The sequence below is a fragment of the Schistocerca piceifrons genome, chromosome 3 (assembly GCF_021461385.2).
Source record: "Schistocerca piceifrons isolate TAMUIC-IGC-003096 chromosome 3, iqSchPice1.1, whole genome shotgun sequence".
NCBI lineage: Eukaryota > Metazoa > Arthropoda > Insecta > Orthoptera > Acrididae > Schistocerca > Schistocerca piceifrons.
In genome coordinates this window covers 451,258,302-451,280,789 of record NC_060140.1, presented here as the reverse complement: position 1 = coordinate 451,280,789, position 22,488 = coordinate 451,258,302, and the positions used below count along the sequence as shown (strand labels likewise).

General features: G+C 44.4%; 1 long non-coding RNA gene across 1 annotated transcript in view; it reads right to left on the bottom strand.

Moving 5' to 3' along the window:
- LOC124790048 overlaps positions 1-22,488 on the bottom strand; it is a 731,797-nt gene that overhangs the window by 425,806 nt on the left and 283,503 nt on the right. The window contains exon 2 of the long non-coding RNA XR_007016209.1: positions 21,379-21,431. This is a non-coding gene — a long non-coding RNA (uncharacterized LOC124790048). The remainder of the gene's footprint in view (positions 1-21,378; positions 21,432-22,488) is intronic.

Below are 22,488 nucleotides of genomic sequence, written 5' to 3'. Positions count from 1 at the left end.
CACTTGTGTACTGATCGAACCTACCGGTAACAGCCTAGCAGCCTATCTCTGAAATGCTCCGATGCCATGCCTTAATCCGACTTGCTGGGGATCCCAAACACCTGAGAATTACTCAAGGATGGGTGGCATTAGTGTTTTATACACCGTCTCCTAACATATGAACCACGTTTTCCTAAAAGTCTCACAATAAACCGAAGTCGAATATTTTCCTTCCGTACTACAACCTTACATACTCGTTCCATTTAATATCGCTTTGCAGTTTTGCGCTTAGATATTTAATCTATGTTACTGTCAAGCAACACCCTACTGTATTCGAACATTAAGAGGTGATTTTTTACTAAACTCACATTTCTCTGCATTTAAAGCTAACTACCATCATCATACCAACTAGAAATTTTGACGGAGTCATTGTGTATCCCCACATGCTGGGTGACAATTATTGAACTATGTGAAATAAAATCGTAGTAACTTCTGAACTGTTTGCGTTAGGACGTTGAAGCTGGACGATTGTCCTCGGGGCGTGATGGGAATTAGTGCGTACTGTATGGCGTGGTTTAGCGACGAAGACCTCTTTCTTTTGGATAGGTTCGTCAATAAGGAAAATTGGCGCATTTGGAGGACTGAGATTCCGTATTCCGCGATCGAGAGGTCTCTTCACCCTCAATGGGAGACTGAGTGGTGTAGAATATCCAGTCACGGAGTAATCGGTGCGATAGCCGTTGACGGCATAGTAACTACCGAACGGCACATCAAGGTTTTGGAAGATGATTTCATCCCTATTATTCAGAGTGACCCTTATTTCGACAAGATGTGGTTGATGCAAGACGTAGCTCGGCCCCATCGAAGCAGGAGAGTGTTTGATGTCCTGGAGGAGCACTTTGGGGACCTCAGTATGACTCTGGGGTACCGAGAGGCCACTGGCATGGGCCGCGATCGGCCGCTATATTCTCCGGATCTGAACATATGCGACTCCTTTTGGTGGGGCTATATTAAATGGGTGTACAGCAATAACCCCGAAACCATTGCTGAGCCCCCACGAAAGAGGAACTCACTGGTCATCTTATATGATGTTCCAGTCTCACTAACTAATGAGGACCTCTGTGATACTCTGTACCAACAGAATCTAGATGATATGGACATGGAGACTTTCATGAAAGATTTTAGATTAAGATTCAGGACAGGACCGAGGGACCGAGATGTAGTCCACCATGTGGCGGAGGTCTCAGGGGCTCTCTGGAAAAGACTAATAGCAATGGGCAAGGTATACATAGGTTTTCATGCCATAAATGTTAAAGATTTCTTGGTGGTACCTCGTTGCCACAACTGTGCAGACATTGACCACATACATAAATATTGTACCAGGAAGCCGGCATGCTCCAGGTGTGGTTCTGAAGATCATCTCAGAAAAAATTGCAGCAAAACAAGCATCTGTGTGCCATGTACACGCAGAGGAAAAAAGTCCTGTGGGGCATCTGGCAGAAATTGCCCAACCTACAAGATGTTAGAACAGCGACTAATAGCCAGAACTGATTATGGCTGACGCAGAAAACCAAATTAGGATAGCTAAGAAAAGGAAATCCCCCAGCAAACAAAAAAGAGACGCCGAAAGAGCACGCAAATTCAAAGATTTCTTAAATCGAGTCCACAACATTAAGAAACAAGAAATAACCTTGAGGAGTATAAGCACACAAACAGAACCAGAGGAAGAAGTAGATGAACAAAAAACCCCCATAAAAGATACAACCACACAGGCCGAACCCGTAAACAATGACCCTCCAGCTGTCACCTCCACACTTAACCCCAAAGCGGCAAACTTTGTCGCCCGATCGGCAACAACAATGCAACTCACGCCAACACCAAGCACCCACACGCTAACTCATGACCCAAGATCTCAAGACACAAACACCAAAATCCCCACACCAAACGATACCACCAAAGAAATCCTACAAGACAGCTCTGTCACAAGCACTACACAACTTGACACAACAACATCAAAACCCATAGGAGTAGACCCTAGGAGAATCTACCCAAACCTAGAATTTGCTATGCAGCTCTCCCACCTGGAGCAGCCGGCCATCCTCACCACAGCACTTCGGCACGTCGTACGTGTAGGGCATAAATATGGAAGAAGAGTCACCTTCTCAACAATGGAGGCTGTAGACAGAATACAGCTGAGGTCTATGAACCTCCCCACCGAATTCGGAGCCCTGTGTGACTTGCTCAAAAAGGTGTTTGAAAGGAGAGGGGAAAGTTTCGAGCTAAACGAAATATACGATGTGAGATTTATAGCTCCATTTTTCACCAATAATTACTCCTAGGTATCGCGCTTCGCGGCGCCGAAGAACTGGAGCTCCATCAATTCTTACGGTGGGATTCCTGACCAGACTGCCTTTTAGAAGAAGGTGTACGTGTACGTATGCACAGTCTGTCTTGGCCAATGGGCGAATAGCGTCAAACTGGAACAAACCATGGCCCGAATGTAATTTCCATACATACTTTCCATAATGTCACCAAAGGTTGTTATCGGACAAATCAACACTCACAATAGTCGCCTTGTCCTGCAGGAGCTACGAAGGATAGTGGAGGAGCTGAGACTGGACGTAATCTGTCTGCAGGAACCATATTCTCGAGCTGGGCAAATCCCCTTCATGTCAGCCTCCTGGCAAGTCATCTCCACCGGGGAAGAACCCCAGGCAGTCATGATCATTACAAATAAAGGGCTGAGAGCAACAACAATAACGCAGCTATCGAACAGCCACTGTAACGTCGTGGAGTTACAGACGCCCCTTGGTTTGGTTTTCATAGTAAATATGTATTTCCAGTATGGAGGGAACTTTGAGGACCACCCAGATCATCTTGCGGAAACGACCACGGCGTTACAAGGCAAGAAAGTAATCATCACGGCAGACATGAATGCGAAATCCCCCCTATGGTACAGCGGCACCAGAGATGCAAATGGTGGAGAGGCTGAGGAATTTATCATGGCCCAACAGCTTGTCGTGGCCAATAAACCAGGGAATCCCCCCACCTATACAGGTGGAGGTGGATTAGGGACTAACATTGATGTCACGCTGGCCACATCTAACATCAGTAGCAATATCCATAACTGGATAGTTAAAGATCAGGTCACCACAAGCGACCACAATCTGATTATCTTTCAACTTAGTCAGGAAGAGTGCCGCTGGGATGTGGGGTGGGAAACACAGTACAACTTCAATAAAACTAACTGGGAACGCCTGGCTCGAGAGTGTAGTATTCCTCCATTGCCCGAGGGTGACCTGGACGTGGATAGGTACGCCGAGGAACTGGTGGGATCAGTGGTTAGGGCGGTAAAAGCCGCTGTTCCGACTAGGAGAAGGGCTGTAGCGGCCTCCCCATCGCCATGGACTGCCGACCTCGAACGTCTGCGCCAGTCTGTCCGACGGGCGAGGAGGTACTACCAGCGAAGTGCCGTCTGGCCGGAAAAACAATACTGGTTGCAGCAATACAGAGAAGCAAAGGAAGCCTTTCAGGAAGAGTTAAAACAGGTGAGAATGAAAAGCTGGGAGGACTACGTATTAAGACAACTGGAAACTGACCCGTGGGGAGTTCCCTACAAGCTGGTCAGGGAGAAGATAAGGTCCCCAGCGGTCCTCTCTACTCTCAGAGAGGCTGGAAGAACAACAGAGTCCTGGCGGGAGACCGCCGAGGTCCTCCTGAGGACTCTACTTCCAGATGACGAGGAAAATGAAGAAACAGAGACCCAACAGCAAATCCGTAGGGCAGATCAGCAGGAGTACACCAACAACACCCGGGTGTACCCTTTCTCTGAGGAAGAAATTGCTGCACATATAAAATCGCTAAAAAAGGGAAAGCACCAGGGCCAGATGGTATAGTAGCGGAGGTGGTACAGTTCCTCGCCCCACAGCTAACAGCACCTCTCACAGGTTTATACAACGAATGTCTTAGGACTGGCAAATTCCCGAAGATCTGGAAGAGGGCAAACATGGTTATCATCAAGAAGGGCAAGGACAAAGATCCCATGGAGCCAAAGTCCTACAGACCAATATGTCTCCTAGACATCATGGGGAAACTGTTAGAGAAGCTGTTGGCTGACAGACTGACCGCACACAGAACTTTGGGCGGGATGAGCGACAGGCAGTTCGGCTTTCGGCCGGGGCGATCGGCGTCTGACGCAATCGCCCTGGCGGCTGAGGTCTGTGGCTCTGCCCCATACAAATACGTGATCGGCATCATGGTGGACATCAGTGGCGCCTTCGACAACCTGTGGTGGCCCTCGCTCTTCTCACGCTTGAGTGAGAAGGAGCGCCCAGGGCCCCTCTATGGCTGTCTCAGGAGCTATTGCATGCATGGACAGGGAGGTCTGGCTATCATCGCCTAGCGACAAAATAAGTAAGACCATTACGAAGGGGTGTCCCCAGGGCTCCGTACTGGGGCCACTCTTTTGGGACGTAAATATAGAACCGCTGTTAGAAAAACTACAACTCAGCGAGGACGTGCTAGACGTGATAGCCTACGCTGGCGACCTCCTCCTGTTGGTCGGCGGCCGTAGCCGCGAAGAACTCGAACCTAAAGTAGAAAGGGCAATCAGTATACTAGCTGAATGGTGTCAACAAGCTAAAATGAAAATTGCACCAAATAAATCAACATACCTTCTTCTAAAAGGCAGTCTGGTCAGGAATCCCACCGTAAGAATTGATGGAACACCAGTTCTTCGGCGCCGCGAAGCGCGATACCTAGGAGTAATTATTGATGAAAAATGGAGCTATACATCTCACATCGAAACCATTACATTACGCGCCATAGAAACCCTGAATAACCTCATCAATATTGGTCACAAAAGATTTCACCTGCCACCCGCTCTCATAAAATTATATCATAACAGCATCCTGTCATCAGTAGTAGGGTATGCGTGTGGGGTCTGGGCTCACAGGCTCACGAGGGTGATGCCTGCCATGGCCGTGAGAAGAGTGCAAAGAAATATGATAATGCGGTCTGTAGGGGGGGGCTCTATTGGTGCTAATGGGTTTATGCCCGTTAGACATAAAGATAAGGGAACAGGCCGCATGGTACTGGGTCACTAAGGGGAAAATAGATAAGACAAGGGACATTTTGGGGGTTCAGGTAGGAGATAAACCTGCCATTAAAAGAAGGGGGGAAGAGCTATGGCAAACATCATGGGAGAATGAAGAAGCTCGCAGAAGGGTCTTTCAGCTACTGCCAAACATCAAAGAGCGACTTGGGATGACCCACTTCGAGCCTAGCAGGGGACTATTGCACTTTCTCACGGGACATGGACCATACCCGACATATCTATGTCGGTTTGGGAAAAGGGCTACACCAGCGTGCGACTGTGGCGTTCTAGACGGAACACCTGAGCACATCATCTATGACTGCCCGTTATACGATGATGTGGCGCATGACCTGCGAGCGCAATTACCCGATCATGACACTTATGCCCTGCTGCGACGTGCCGATACCTTCAGTATTCTCAATACACTGGCAAACGAGGTATCACAGAAGATATTGCGAGAATTCTTAAGAACACGAGACAGATGAATTGAACCCGGAATAGACTGAGATGTACTCGCCATACCGCCGGGTGCGGAGCTGGCCAGTCTCCCCTAACTGGAATCCGCCGCGCTACTGGACCAGGCCAGCGAGTGCATCACCCCACAGGCTATGACAACTGCACTCTATTAGACATAGTACCAATTAAATTAATAGTAGTAGTAGATTAGAACACTAACAATACTAACAAGTAGGGACTGCAGCGACATCACAGATTTGGCCAGCCCAGTGCCAGGGGCACGCTCACATGGGTTTAGCTCAGTGAGCAGGCCTTAAACAGTAGGTTTGTAACACCAACTGGCATACTTGTAATCGCTGCAGAATAGATTTGATAAGTAGAATAGTCAATAGATCAACCTTGTCCATAAGTTAGCCAGTTGCAATAGTGAAATGTAGTATTTGCTGTATTCTAGTAGTATAACAAATAGACCCACTAAGCATTGAGGTGGTGGGTTACTGATGTATTTCATGTAGTTGTAATGTATTGTGTTAATAAACATGTTAAAAAAAACCATTGCTGAGCTGAAAACAGCCATTCAGGAGATCATCGACAGCATCGATGTTCCGATACTTCAGCGGGTCATGCAGAATTTCTTTATTTGTCAGGGCCACATCGCCAAGGATGGAAGGCGTATCTAAAATGGCACAACCTACATCCGAATATTGTAGTGACGTTTGTATGTTTTGTGCACGCCGCAGTTTGTAACTAATTTACTTTCTTTTTCATACAGTTCAATAACTGTAACCCTGTACCACAGTATCGACAGCAAACAGCCACAGGTTGCTGCACACCCTGTCCGTCTGATCACCTATGTACCTAGAAAGTAAGGGCGGTCCTATCGCACTTACCTGGAGCACTCTCTGCCGATGACCATGTCTGACGAACGCTTGTCGTCGAGGGCAACGTACTGCCTATTCCGTATGCTCCTACCTTCCCTAGCAGTTACACTGGGACATCCTGTCAAAAGCTTTTCTGAAATTTGGGAATATGGAATCTAACTGGCGCCCATCATCCATGGTTCTTTCGATATATGTGAGAAAAGGCCAAGCTGAGTTTCGCACGAGTGACGCTTGACGCTTTTTAAAAGCGTGATGACTTGACGACAGATTATACGTCTCAAGCAAATTTATTATATTAGAAATGAGATTATGTTCACGAAATGTAGAGACAATGTGTAGATATCTTACAGCACAATGAGTGCTTCAAACTTTATGTGTAAAAGACATAAATATTGTGTTTACAAAGCACTGTGTTAATATTTTGATAGCAAAGCACTTGAAGAGGCAGAAGCGATATGTTAGTGTTGATAACAAATACTGTATATTCTGTTTACAGAATAAACTAAATTTGCATCTTCTATGCATGAATCTCTATACACCCGGAACCAGTAAAATATAACTGAATATAATTTTTTACATACTGACAGGTTACAGTAAACGTGAGACCTTATTTTTATTGCTTACGTTAACTACTAGTTCATTTGTTTCGCAGCACATTAATGTGTTCTGGTTGATTTTTATTTTATTATCCTGGCGTTCATTAAAAGAGGAACGAACATTCTGCACATTGTATTTATTCACGGCTCATGAGTTTGTTTAGAACTAGAATAATAAAAGTTATGTTCGTGATGTCCTACTCTCGTATATAAACGTTGTGTGTGTGTTTTGTGTTTAATGACATGCAATGTACATCCGACAGCTGCTTGGTGGATGTAATCGTTAGCCCATATCCATGAGTCTTAAAATTAAATACGGTCTGTGAGCCGCTTTCTATTTATTTCACACGTATATGAGTATGCATCTGTCACATGAAAATAGTTTCTAGGGCCAAATCTTGCTAGAAGTGACGCAGCAGACCTTATATGTTATGCAGAAGGCATATAGCATGGACGGAAATACGGTATTATACAAAAACCAGTGTATCACAGTATAGCAAAAACATAGCGATAACCTCATATTTTTTGCAGAACGCTATTAGCTGTAAGCGATGATCAGGTTTTAATGTCTCGTAAACGAAGAGACATTACAGTAGTTGAATTGTACTGGACTCAGACGAGGATTCCATAGCTGATTCATTCTGAACCCTGCCTACCTACGGATACCAATGCGTCACCTCTCTCTCAGCTAAATTGCCTTAGGGGGCCTGAAGTAAGATGTTTTCAACCTACGGGCGCCGTGTCTGAAAAAAACTTACGTTATTTTTAGTGTTGGCTGGCTCACAGTACGAGTTTAAGATAAAGTGTTGACACTAAAAAGGCGTCTAATTGGTAACTAGAAGTATTCTGTATTGGCTGCCTGCTTTGAAACAGAAACTTTATAGCATAACTCAAGAGAGGAAAAAAATTCGTGATGTGATGCCCGCTCAGAAGTAAACATCGTTTTTTTACGGCGGTTTCTTAATAATACCCTGCGAAGTGAGAACCCGGAACCGACCTACGCGAGGATATTTTCACTGCTCGAGATTTTGAAAGCACGCCAGCAGGGACGACAGGATTAATTTGTGTGGCGTGTCCCCTACTTAACGTAATAGCTTGAGAATTCACTTGGCATGAATCGAGTAGGTCAGGGTTTGGTACAGTTTGCTACTACAAGACGCTGTACACATTTCATGGCGAGTCTAAGACATAAGTACGTGACAAATAAAGAAAGTAACGAAAACGTTCACATAGCAACCGCTAACTCAGACTGCTACTCGATATGGTCACTGAATGTTTGCTTTGGATTTTGCGCATAATGAATCTAACATCGTAAAATTAATGCCCAAAAAGAGAACAACATGAAATAGTATATCACTTTGTGTTATTTAAAGCTGTGCCGTCAGAAAGTCATTCCCTTAGGAGATGCTCAACAAAATCCAGTAGCAGAAGCTTCAAAAGTGGCCTTGGGCATCACGGCGAGCATTAGTATTGAAATTTAAAGAGAGCACTTTACGGGAAGAGTCGGATAACACATTACTTCCTTCCATACACATCTCGTGAAGTAACTGGGACAAGAAACATCGAGAAATTAGAGCTAATACAGTGGTACAGCGGCTTCCCGACAAACTGAAGCGAGTGGAACAGGGAAGGGGGAATAGGTAAGTGGTGCCAAAAGTACTCTCCGCCACACACCGGTGGATGGCTTGCGGATTGTGATGTAGGTTAGATCCATGGAAAATGAGAAAGCATATCGATTGGACAACACAAGATAACCGATGTACAGTCGTATAAGACATCTGTAAGTTTTGACGACAGGAATAGCACAATGACTAGCCAAAAGTCTGACCACAGCCCACTGCGAGAATGAACGCCGCCTAATGTACCTGTAGATGCGTGAGGCCGTTAGGGAAAGTGTATGAACGGAGCAGAGACGAATGGGGAATCACTTAACGACAATAAGGCCGCAAATGGCAAAATCCACGTGCTCAGACCGTGAGCAAATATGGAAAGTGGTTGAACGACAGCCAAATCGCGAGTAGGGGTCATGATGTTAGACGCCCCGGCCTCATCACTGAACGTGAAGTTCGAAGGCTTTCTCGCTCTGTAAAACAAATTCCCCACACATTATAAAAATTTATGCATTTATGTATGTTCCGCGACGGAATTCAATAGATTTGGTATACACATTACTTTCTGTCTGGAAGTCATCGCTGTGGAAACATTTCCAGATGGGTGAGTGGGAGGTGAAAAGCAATGTAGTCCACGACGCTCGAGTAGCCATAATTTAGTCACCCATTACTTCACAATAAGAGCACTTCTTTACTTCTAATTCTATTCACGACATATTTCGTAGACAGTAGCCACAAACAACCATGAATGCATCTGCAATATTATATCATTTTATAGCTCATAGTTCAGGAGGTACGGCTTCATAAACATTCAGTTGCGTGAAAATGAAACAGGATAAAATTCCCCAGAGATGCAGGTGAAACATGTGTACAAATATGTTTGAAATATGTCACATATACGCGAAATATATTTGACATGTAAGTTCACACGCAAAGCCGCAGGTAAAAAGTTTGTATTAAACCTCTGGGCCGATTTCAATCAGATTCGGTACACCTATTAGCTACAATCTGGAATGAAATAGTGAGAGGGTTATAATGTGGTGAGAAAAGGGGGTGGAGGAGATGGACATACAGCGAGGAGTAAGGGTGGGATGGTCGCAGAGTGAGGAGGAGATCGATAGACCGAGGGGAGGAGAAATGGACAGAGAGAGAAAAGAGGAGATGGACGGAGAAAGGAGGAAATTGACAGGATGGAGGATAGAAGAGATAGGAGAGAGAGGGGGAGGAGGAGATGAACAGACACAGGTGGGGGGGGGGGGACAAATGGACAGAAAGAGGGGAGAGAAGGAGAACGAAAGAGGAAGAAAAAGAGGAGAAGATGAACAGGTTGACGGGGGAGGAGGAGATGGAAAGAGAGAGGGGCTGGAGAGGAGATGGGCAAAGATAGGGGAAGAATTAGATGGAATTAGAGGGGGCAAGAGATGGACAGAGGGGAAAGGAGCAGATGGACAGACAGGAGGAAGAGCAGATTAACGGAGAGAGAGGGATGGAGGTGATAGAAAGGGGGTGACAGAGGAGATGGACTAATTGAAGATTGGAATAAATACATACCTGGGCAACGCCAGGTAGTCAGATAGTATTTTATAAGAGAAAACATGATCCGTTGTAAGCTATAATGTAAACACGTTCCTTCGTTGAATTGTACGAGTAGCTGATTTTGACCGTAAGTCATTGTCAGGACGTGTATGGTGTTGCGTATTACATTGCGTAACATTCGGATTCTTTCACGTCACACATACAAAACGTGACACTATATTTCATAATTTTGGTGGGACTGAATCCACTTCGAAAATGTTACATCCCGCGTGATGTAACGCGTTCGATGTGGATTCATTACTGATGTAACTATAGGTTATGACATCTGTTTTTGTATGATGTAAAAGAATCTGATAATTACACTATGGTCGGAATTAGCTAATCGAGCGATTTAAATAAAGAACATTTACATAAATGGCGCCAGAGGACCATATTTTCTTTTAAAGTATTTACAGGTTGTGGACCTTCATAGAAATAAAATTTTAAAGCAGAATAGGTTGCGATCTGGTGGCAGATCTGCCAAAGTACAATGCTGGTGTAGGCAAAAGTATCGGAGCACACTGTTCAGTGCACCGAGTTGAAGATGGAATTCTGCAGCAGACCACTCTGTATTTGTTCCCTTGTTGACCCAACGAAATCGCCAATTACTACTGCAGTGGGCACAGGCTCATCGATACTGAAACGAGGATCAACGGATACGTGTCGCCTGGGGCTCTACTCTATATCGTTCATACCGATCTGTGCAGTAGGTTAGTCTCGGTACTGACTTCATTTTCGGTTCTTTATTCGAATTTCCTACTCAGTAAACTTCTGAGACCTGTTATTGAACAGTCCTCCTGCCGATTTTTCGACAACTGTACCGAGAGGTTTTGTATTTCGGTGTGGCCCTGTCATTCGGTTATCTGTGGTTTATTTAAATCAATAATTTGTTATTTTAAACATATTGAGCGGTTTTAACGTTGTATTTAGTGATTGTGTTATTAAAGAATCACCACAGGACGCCTCCAGTTGGAAAGTGAGTTCATAATAGACAATTTTCCTTCGTTAGAAGTACGGTTAGGTTATATTGTTACCGTGAAAAATTGCAGCATCAAAGAAAAAAAAGGGTTTTGTTCTATATTCTCTCAAAATAACTGTTATTTTATGCAATTAAGAGTTTAAAGATCATTAAATATCTGGACATGGGTTATGCTTACGTATATTACATGAGTGTTAGCTGAAATTACTAGTGACTTCGCGTACTCTTTCCCGCAAATGGTTTACTTATTAACTATCGCAATGTTTTTAAGACTTTAAAGTAACAATGGAAAGTAATTTTGTAAAGTCTGATAGAGGAAACCGTCCAAAATTTCATCCATTTATGGCTTCCGCCCACATCATTCGGCAACGTCGTCAGCCTGCGTTCCCTCACACGGAATAACATAAAATAAGGGGCTAGCAGCTGCGAGTTGTAGTAGCGAAGTTGGTACGATGAGGAACTGCTGCGGCAAAGGTTCAGATATCGGTGGATGCGAAAATATTTGTTTCCTCTTCGTGTTTGCAACACAATCTGAGACTTCGTTAATCGTCAAAGTTCACCATTTTTCTGAAATATTCGTTTAAATTTACGCGTAAGAGTTCGTTTTCTCGGCAACGAGTATCACCGGTTCCGTGACTTCCATATGTTTAAGAAATGAAAGATGAAATTAATGTGCGTCAAACAACTGACAGTGACATTTATACTACTTCTTGTCACAAATAATTCACCATTGTTTTTCGGAATACATAGCGATTTTCGAGAGTGTGGTTTAAATGGTTCAAATAGCTCTGAGCACTATGGGACTTAACTTCTACGGTCATAAGTCGCCTTGAACTTAGAACTAATTAAACCTAAGTAACCTAAGGACATCACACACATCCATGCCCGAGGCATGATTCGAACCTGCGACCGTGGCGGTCACGCGGTTCCAGACTGTAGCGCCTAGAACCGCTCGGCCACACCTGCCGGCTCAGATAGTGTGGTCAGGTAGGAATCTAAGAGCACAACGTAAGTTACTGCGAATGAAACTAGCAGCAGTCGTCTTTATACTCCAGCTTGACCCAATTACTTATCTGCGATCGAATCGTAAACAGTAGACAGAGATAAAAGGTTCCCGCCACAATATTTTCATACTATACCACCATACACGAGTATGAAACATTTTGATTCAACATATTCATGTTATAAACCACAACGAACTTCTATTGCTGCCCTCGCCACACGCTCTCGAAAAGCCGATTTTTTAAATTTTGTTTTTATGTACCAAATCGTTGATGTATTATATAGGGAAATAGGCTACTTCATCATTTGGATCTCTAGGAGCGAACTACAATCACATTCTATGCATCTTCTTATTCTTTGACACTCTCATAAACAATTTTTCAGCTTCGTGGAGATGCATTCCGTCTACGCAACTAACTGAAGGCAGTTCATTCCCATACGTGTTTCGTTATTTTACCTGTGAAGCATCATCACGAATAAAGGAAGAGAAACGTGTATGGCAGTAAACAAACTGCCTTCAATTAGTTGTATAGACGAAACTTACCTCCTTGAATTTTGAAGCAACTAAAGAACGACGGAAAAAAGAAAAAAATGACGAAGTTTTCGGGTGTTTCTATAGATGTATTTGTTCAATGTGGTACTACACTCCATTCCTAATTCATATTCCGAAACGTAAAATCCAAAACAAGACGTTGATGTAAATGAGAATAAAATGACATAATGTGACATTTACGACAGTTTCCAGAACACAGTCAATATTCTATCGCTATCATGCATTCATGGATGCCCGTGGTCAGCGAAATCTGAACAGTCTTATGTACTCTAACCATACTTGTCGGTACTGTGAAGAATGGCATGCCTGTGTCGGCTGCTAGCCGCCTCGAGTTCGTACCGCTGTGGCGCTGCAGTGCGCATGCGCGGATCCGAGGCAGATTTTCATTGGTTGGCTCGAGAAGAACTGACAACAGCGTTTCGGTTCGTTAGGACTGTTTGGCATCGCTTTCGAAATGCTTTCTGAATAATGTTGGGGCTCTATTTCGAAAACAAGACCGTTTGGAGCGCTCGCGTACCGAACCGATCGGCAAAATGGTGGAAAGGTACAGAATAAGGCCCAGTCGGATGACTCACATTTCTAGTTATAATAGGTCAGTGGTGGTGTTCGTGTCGTCGTCCGGGCAAACAGCTGTTCGAAATAGGTACGACAGCACGGTCACAGACAGGTGGCACTTTAGTATGCTGTGGGGAACATCCACCTAGGCTATCAATATACTTGTGGTAGTAACTGACAGAAGTCACCATGACACCTGTGGACTAAGTGAACACTACTGCACACCACCTGCATCCCATTATGGTCGACGTCTTTCCAGATGACGATGGCATCTTACATGATGATAACTGTCTGTGACAGAAAAGCAAAATCGTCTTACAGTAGTTTGAGGAAATGACAGTGATCTCATGCTGTTTTCTCAGGTAACAAATTCGCTTGATCTGTACCTGATGGAGCAACTTTCGAGGGTTATCAGACGCCAACTCTATGCCCATAAACCACTAGTCTATAATTTACGGGAAATGCGTGACCCACTCTTACACACCTGCTGCCGTATACTTTCGTAGACCTAACGACTTATAGAATCTGTGCGTCGAAGATTCATTCCTGTATTGCGTTACGAATATGAACATTTTACTATACAGGTGGTCAAGGCATGACAGTGTATTTAATTAACTATAATGCCATCCGATGCGACTGTATGCGTGAGGAGTTTGGTGCTTGCTAGATCATTTGACACACATTTTCTGTTTTTCGATGGTATTTATCGGACCACGTTAGAGAGTGTTGTGGTTCAAATCGCTCTGAGCACTATGGGACTTAACATCTGAGATCATCAGTCCCCTAGAACTCAGAACTACTTAAACCTAACTAAGGACATCACACACATACATGCCCGAGGTAGAATTCGTAACTGCGACTGTAGCGGTCGCGCGGTTCCAGATTAAAGCGCCCAGATAACCTCGCCCACACCGGCCGGCGGACAGTGTTGTGTCTAACGGCCTGTTCTTTAGAAATATTTGAGTTAGAGAAATGTAATACCTCATCACTTAGTTCCTATTTCATCCTTCAGTTACAAATAATCCCTTTTTGCTATAACTCTCCAGACCTTCCTGGCCCACATTAAGATGAATTGTTTGGTCACCATGATCCCTTGCTATCGAGCGGAAGGAGATGGAAACTGCGCTCCGCTTATGGACCGATAACATGTTAATGTCTAGAAATACTCCAGATCCGCATAGATTAATAAAATAAAGGAATAAAGTAAAGTAATCAGTATCAGTGATAGAAAGTGGTGTTGTACATATCGGAAAAAAGGGAAACACGGACGGACGGACATCAGTTGTCATTGTAATATCACACACGTACACACCATCGGCGAGTATGTAAATTGTAGTTAGAACGGTCATCAGAGTGCATTAGTTTTCTTCGTGTTTAGTGATGTTACCAAGTTCGCTAGGGTCGTTATTAGCACTCGAAAGATATTGAAAGGGCTTCGTTGTTGTTCTCCGTTTGGCTGGGTGATCGTTCCGTCCAATATCCAGATTTTTGGGGCATTCTGATGCGATAGTAGCCCGATATTTGAATGCATGGGAACGTTATGGTAGGCATACTCGTTTTCAAGGTCCAGTTCGACCACAGGGACGGATCGTCGTATATTGCGTCAAGCATACCCTAACCCCTCCAGTATTGTGTCTGCCACCGAGAATAAGTAATGGACCCCCCGCCATATTCTCTCATCCTGCACCATCGGTCGGAGACTAGCGGCAGCTCGACCAGGGAATTCCAGTCCAATGCGTAGGCTGTCGATAACAAGACAGCATAAACGTCTGAGTTCGTAGCGGTGCCTTAATGGGAAAGAACGGACTGCTCGTTAACGGCATAGTATTGTGCCACCGATGAATCGCAGTTCCCCAGTGACCTTTCTGACCATGTCGAGTTTGGCGGCGACCTGGAGGGAGATCCCATGCTTCCATTGTTTTGGAGAGACCCGGCGATGTCACTCATGTTGTGGAGAAACACCGATTATGACTTCAGGTCACGGCTGATAGTAACTGAGGGGCCTTTGATGGCACAACAGTACATCACGGATATCCTGCATCATGTTTTACTCTCATGTGACAGTTTTGTGGTGCCAGTTTTCAGAAGCACAATGTTCGTCCACACGTGGCATGTGTCTCTATGAACTGTCTGAAAGATGTAGAAGTACTCCTTTACGTAACAAGGTACCTAGATGTGTCCCCTATAAATCATGTGTAAGACTGGCTTTAACGTCAAATCTGTCCCAGTGGCAGTATCTAGTTAGGATACTGTGAGCTATGGTATCTTGCCTCAGGACAGGATATAACGACTTTATGACGCCATTCGCAATCCTATGAGTGCATTCATCCAGGCTAGATGTTGGCTCATACTGCCATGTTATTAGTAACACTGATTTTATTTTTGTAATCATTGAAATAAAATCACTTACACCCACAGTGCCTGAAGGTTCATTACGTTTACTCTTCCCCTTGTAGGTGCTTCACCCTTCTTCCATCTGGCGGTGTATACAGGGTGAGTCTGTGATGATGACACAAATATTGGGGGATGATGGAGAAGGTTAAATGTATCACTAGCCTCGTCCGTAAGCGGCCAAGTTATAAGCGGAAATTTTTCTGATACCTGTGACAGTGGAATACATGTACCAGTGTACAAAGTGTTTACCAGAGACATAATACTCAGGTTCCTGCAACATAACCCACTTGTTATTCTTCAACTCATATAGAGACCCACATCACTTTGGACTGAGGGTTCTTGAATACCTGGATCAGACATTCCCCGAAAAGTGAACAGGCAGAGGAGGTCTTCTTTCGCGGCCAGCACGTTCACCTGATCTCATCAACTTGATTTCTTCTTGTTGGCCCATGTGAAAAGTCTCATGTCGGAGACGCCTGTCGACATTGAAGAGGGTCTCCTGGCAACAATTCTCGCTGCCTACTACACTGTATAATCGACACCAATCATCTTCGAACGGATACAACAGAACATTGTGGAACGATGTTCTACCTGCATTGACGCTGGGGGATGTCATTTTCAACAACTGTTGTAAATATAGCAGCTTGTGAAACTTCTTTAGGTAGGTGGAACTCTTTATTATTGTACCGGAGATTTAGAAATTTCGGTCTTTCCAATACCAAGTTACGTGCGCCGTTACTAGTTCATCAACAAGGATAATTATCTGGCGGTATTGGGGAGTATTCAGCGAGAATTATGTTTGTCATGATCAGGATTGGGAATTTGAGGCGTTTAGTTCGAGCGCTGCGCGAGGCTGAGGCGGAACTTAAGTAGATTTTCCCATATGCCTTTCGACTTGGTTGTTTCCGGACTAGGATCTCTTAGCTTAGATTGCTTCTCCGTCATCCCTAAGAATTTATAACATCATCACAGAATAACCCTGTATATGCAGTACATTACGTTTCTGATTCTTGGAGCCTTAGTTTTAAACCCACATGTCATATTTCAGTTGAGCGTAGATACAGAAGATGACGCATGACGTTATAAAGAGACATGAGGTAAGAACGACAGATGTTACTACCTAATTACAGCAGCCGTGGGAGACTGCACCAACTGAATTGACTTGTGTTATTACAGCCTGCTGCAATAAAATATGAAGGGATTACCTTCCGGCCAGCGCGCCTAATCTTCTACACTCCTGGAAATTGAAATAAGAACACCGTGAATTCATTGTCCCAGGAAGGGGAAACTTTATTGACACATTTCTTGGGTCAGATACATCACATGATCACACTGACAGGACCACAGGCACATAGGCACAGGCAACAGAGCATGCACAATGTCGGCACTAGTACAGTGTATATCCACCTTTCGCAGCAATGCAGGCTGCTATTCTCCCATGGAGACGATCGTAGAGATGCTGGATGTAGTCCTGTGGAACGGCTTGCCATGCCATTTCCACCTGGCGCCTCAGTTGGACCAGCGTTCGTGCTGGACGTGCAGACCGCGTGAGACGACGCTTCATCCAGTCCCAAACATGCTCAATGGCGGACAGATCCGGAGATCTTGCTGGCCAGGGTAGTTGACTTACACCTTCTAGAGCACGTTGGGTGGCACGGGATACATGCGGACGTGCATTGTCCTGTTGGAACAGCAAGTTCCCTTGCCGGTCTAGGAATGGTAGAACGATGGGTTCGATGACGGTTTGGATGTACCGTGCACTATTCAGTGCCCCCTCGACGATCAGCAGTGGTGTACGGCCAGTGTAGGAGATCGCTCCCCACACCATGATGCCGGGTGTTGGCCCTGTGTGCCTCGGTCGTATGCAGTCCTGATTGTGGCGCTCACCTGCACGGCGCCAAACACGCATACGACCATCATTGGCACCAAGGCAGAAGCGACTCTCATCGCTGAAGACGACACGTCTCCATTCGTCCCTCCATTCACGCCTGTCGCGACACCACTGGAGGCGGGCTGCACGATGTTGGGGCGTGAGCGGAAGACGGCCTAACGGTGTGCGGGACCGTAGCCCAGCTTCATGGAGACGGTTGCGAATGGTCCTCGCCGATACCCCAGGAGCAACATGTCCCTAATTTGCTGGGAAGTGGCGGTGCGGTCCCCTACGGCACAGCGTAGGATCCTACGGTCTTGGCGTGCATCCGTGCGTCGCTGCGGTCCGGTCCCAGGTCGACGGGCACGTGCACCTTCCGCCGACCACTGGCGACAACATCGATGTACTGTGGAGACCTCACGCCCCACGTGTTGAGCAATTCGGCGGTACGTCCACCCGGCCTCCCGCATGCCCACTATACGCCCTCGCTCAAAGTCCGTCAACTGCACATACGGTTCACGTCCACGCTGTCGCGGCATGCTACCAGTGTTAAAGACTGCGATGGAGCTCCGTATGCCACGGCAAACTGGCTGACACTGACGGCGGCGGTGCACAAATGCTGCGCAGCTAGCGCCATTCGACGGCCAACACCGCGGTTCCTGGTGTGTCCGCTGTGCCGTGCGTGTGATCATTGCTTGTACAGCCCTCTCGCAGTGTCCGGAGCAAGTATGATGGGTCTGACACACCGGTGTCAATGTGTTCTTTTTTCCATTTCCAGGAGTGTATTTTCAATTACAAATCAATGCTAAATTAACATTTAGATATTTTTATTGAAATATAAGCGAACCTCTTAATGCAGCGCTCTCATTACGTAATCAAAGCATCATTTTATCATTGACTTGTAGCAGGCATTTGAATAAGTAGAAAGTGGAGGCTCACTTCCTTTGCCGTCACCGACTATACAGGTTGCTCGCTCCAAATGGTTCTATGTTAAGAAGGAGGAAGTTAAACGTTAATTGAATTGAGTTGGAAGGCTTGCATTGCGCTTCATAAATCTGCGAGCAACGCAGATTATTATTAAATTTATGGAAGTGTAATTTAGCATGTCGAATGTTAATTTGCTACTCATTTTGAAAGTGAGAACGAATAGTGTTTTGACCAGTAAGAATGATTAGTAAATGTGCGTGTGACTCTTGCAGGCGTTCGCATTACCACCCAAAATTATTTTATCACATCTATTTTACCTGAAGAAATGTGCATAGAAAAATCTAGCTGACATCTTTGCAAACCGCAGATATCATTATTTCAGTAAGAAAATGTCACCGTTTGTTGGTAGTTCCATTAAGGTCCCACAGCAAGATCTACGCGCTGCCTCTGTGGTGGGTCAAAAACATCATTTGAAGACGCCACTTTGGTGAACGTTTTAGAATTCCTGTGCTTTGCTTTGATGCTAAAAGATACAATTTACAAGTTGCAGTACTCCATAACAAATGGACGAGGTATGGCTGCCATCCGTGGTAACACAGAGAGGGGAACTGCGCTGACGTCTGACTCTTTACACACTCAATTGCGGCTAGAGGATCTACGTAACATACAACCAGAAATGAGCATCACCAGTAATGCCACTTACCAGGTATGGCCACCGAATATCATGCCATCGAAATCTAGAGTATGCCGATGAGGTCATAAGTATATCATCAGATTTTGTAACGTGCATAACTTCCTAAATGTAGATCACTAATTCACTTGTAATAAATCTCTTAAAAATCTAGAAAGCCAATAAGGATGGTACAATGTAACACCTTTCACAGGAAGAGATGACGATTGTCATTAACAAGAAGAGAGGATGAGGCTATTTCATATTTTCTGTCAACAGCTGAAATTTCATGCATCTTCAACCACTTGGTATCTGATCAGAATTCGTATTTAAAAAGTTTTATTTCGCCTTCAATTGTAGTTCACATATTATCATGATAAAACGTTCTCTGCTTCAAATACTGCACTGCAATCAATTGAAAAGCAAACAACAGATATAATGGAAAATAAAAAATAAACTGCGGGAAACAGTCATAGTTCCTATTTCTTTGGAAAATAAAAGGTGGGTAATCTTTCCTCAGATATTCAAAAGAGCGTTAAAAATTGTATTTTATCGTCATTTAGTTTGTTTCACTGGATCGGGTAAATCCGTGTGATTCGGTTCGGTCTTACAAGCAACTGAGCTCAGCAAAGTCACTTAACTAAGGGATGATCTGTAAGAGCCCCGGTTCCCTCCAGTCTTCGTATACAGCACATAAAAGAAAATGTCCTGACTGAGTCACTATCTCATCATCACCCAGCCGAAACGCTAAGGATACAAACTTACTTTAAATCTGGAGAGGGTTTTGATCCTATACAGTAGGCATTGGTTAAGAAGGGATTTTTCGAAATTCCACATCTAAGTGGGTGAAACAAGAGATGAAGATATTTTGAAAACATCTCGCTATGAAGGCAATTTTGAAGCTATAACTACGAAAATTGGTATTTGGTTTCTTGGTCAGAAAAAAATACGTGTTTTAGAATTTTTGGAAATTCAGCGTTAAGAGAGTGAAACAGTGGATGAAAGGTTCCTTTTTTTTTGATAAATCATCATTAAAGAAGTCCCAAAGCATATTTAAAGCCACAGCTATGAAACCGTCTCAGTAAGAAATAAAAAAAAATTCACTTTTTTGAGAAATTCAAACCCTGAGGGTGTGCAATTGGTAATGAAGATTTTTATGGAAATATCTCATTATGAAAGCAGAGCCGCTTTTTGGTCGAAAGTATAATCGGAGAAGACCGTGCTTCTATGACCGTAATTAAAATCCGGCGAAGGTTCGAGTCCTCCCTCGGGCATGGGTGCGTGTGTTTGTCCTTCGGATAATTTAGGTTAAGCAGTGTGTAAGCTTAGGGACTGATGACCTTAGCAGTTAAGTCCCATAAGATTTCACACACATATAAACATATGAACGTAATTAGAGTGAAAAGTTTAGGTGCTGCACTTTGTGAACTAAGCCAGAAAAAGCTATTTAACAGCCACCACGACAAGTCAGCTTTGTCAGAATTGCATAGAAAAAGAAACTGGTCTTAAACACATTAATCTTTCAGTAGGCGTAATGTATGTTAATAAAACTATGTTTGTTGTAATTATTACGCAAACTAATCATTACTGTTGACAGATAACACGTTCAAATGCGACATCGTGTACAGGAACATCCGTTCGAGATGAGTGGATTCAGTACCAGAATTAAGACGGGCGCTAATAGCTATACGACCACTTATCCAGTCTGCCTCTTCCTTTTTTTAACTCGCTGAGCGAAATCGAATTAATCGCGTTGGAGTTTTTTTGTTCAACTACTGGCAGCCATGTGAAGGGTCACAAATTATTTTATGGTGTGTAGATTGACAAATGAGCAATGGACGTAACAAAAAAATTCGAATAAAGAAAAAGAATCTATGTAGACCATGCAGAATCTATGCAGACCTTAACAACATTAATAGTGAGTTCAAATGATGTGGAGCAATGCTGACTTCTTGGACGTCTCCCAGGGGCGAAACTCGTAGAATAATCATCGATTTAGATCTCGTCTGAGTCCTAAAATGAAAAGATGACAGCCGCATATTCGTTGGAAAATCCATTTCGTTCTGTCTGGTGAGTAGCGATATCAATTAGCATTTTTGCTGTGAGACTGCAATTAATTTCGACTGTTGTACGCGCGTTGCATGTAGAGATTTGCAACTTCAAGATGACTTTTTTTACAACTGAGAAGGCTGGTCATTAGCTGTAAAAAAGGAGTACGCAGGTTGCAGATACGTACCCTTTGTGTCTCAGTCTTCAGGCGTGACGCGAGGGATGGATTTCCGCAGCCGACTGCAACAAAGACAAAAGAGGATACCATGTAAATGGATAGTGAAGAGACACGGCTCGCTCGCGCGGACACACACACACACACACACACACACACACACACACACACACACTCACACAGAAAAAGAGAGAGAAAGAGAGAGAGAGAGAGAGAGAGAGAGAGAGACAGAGACAGAGAGGAGAATACACACAGACCTACCCTGCTGCATGCGTGTCAGCTGGAAGACAAAGACAGAATCGAGCGCCAACAAGCAGAGTTATCAAAAGGCGAGTGCAAAAAGCCGGCTGCCGACGAGCTGAGGGACAGAAAAAGTGAGGCAGACACGAGCAGACAGGGCCCATGCTGTGCCGAGCCGTCCTTGAAAGCTCAGTCACGGATCTCCACACCCACCGCCGCCTTCCTGTAACGGAGCGGAACGGCTCGCGCCCGAATCTGATACACGACCGCCGCTCCGCTCCCAAAATATTTTGCCCTTTCCGAAAAGCACGAAAGTCACCACAGATCTAAGATTCTTCAGTTCCGACTTAAGTGCTTGATTTTAATACAGTAGCAGTGCTTTAACATTAAATCGTACAAGTTAATGGCCTTCTCCACGCGTAGTAAGTACTGCAAAGTGCCTGACCTAGTTATATCATAGTCTTGGCTAGTCAGTCCAGTGCCAGTTTCAAAGAGGGGTGTACCTGCCATTTTTGCTTTGTGTATCTGTCGTTCTGAATATTCATGCTTACTGCCTGACGGCGTACCATCTGGCCCATTTTACGAGGGTCGTTCAATAAGTAATGCCCACACTTTTTTCTCTGAACATATTTATTGTTAAGAGTCAGAACTGGGTGACAATATAAGTCTACATATCTTGTCCATGTCCTATTTTTCTACATAGTCTCCAACACCTTCTATGGCAGTATGCCAACGTTGTGAAAGAGCATGTATTCCGTGCTGATGAACGATCTTGTCCTGTAGGTGTAACAATGTTTTCACTGCTGAACTGACACTCTCGTCATCTTCAGAGTGTTTCCCCTTAGAGAATCTTTAAGCTCCAACAATTCTGATGAAATGACC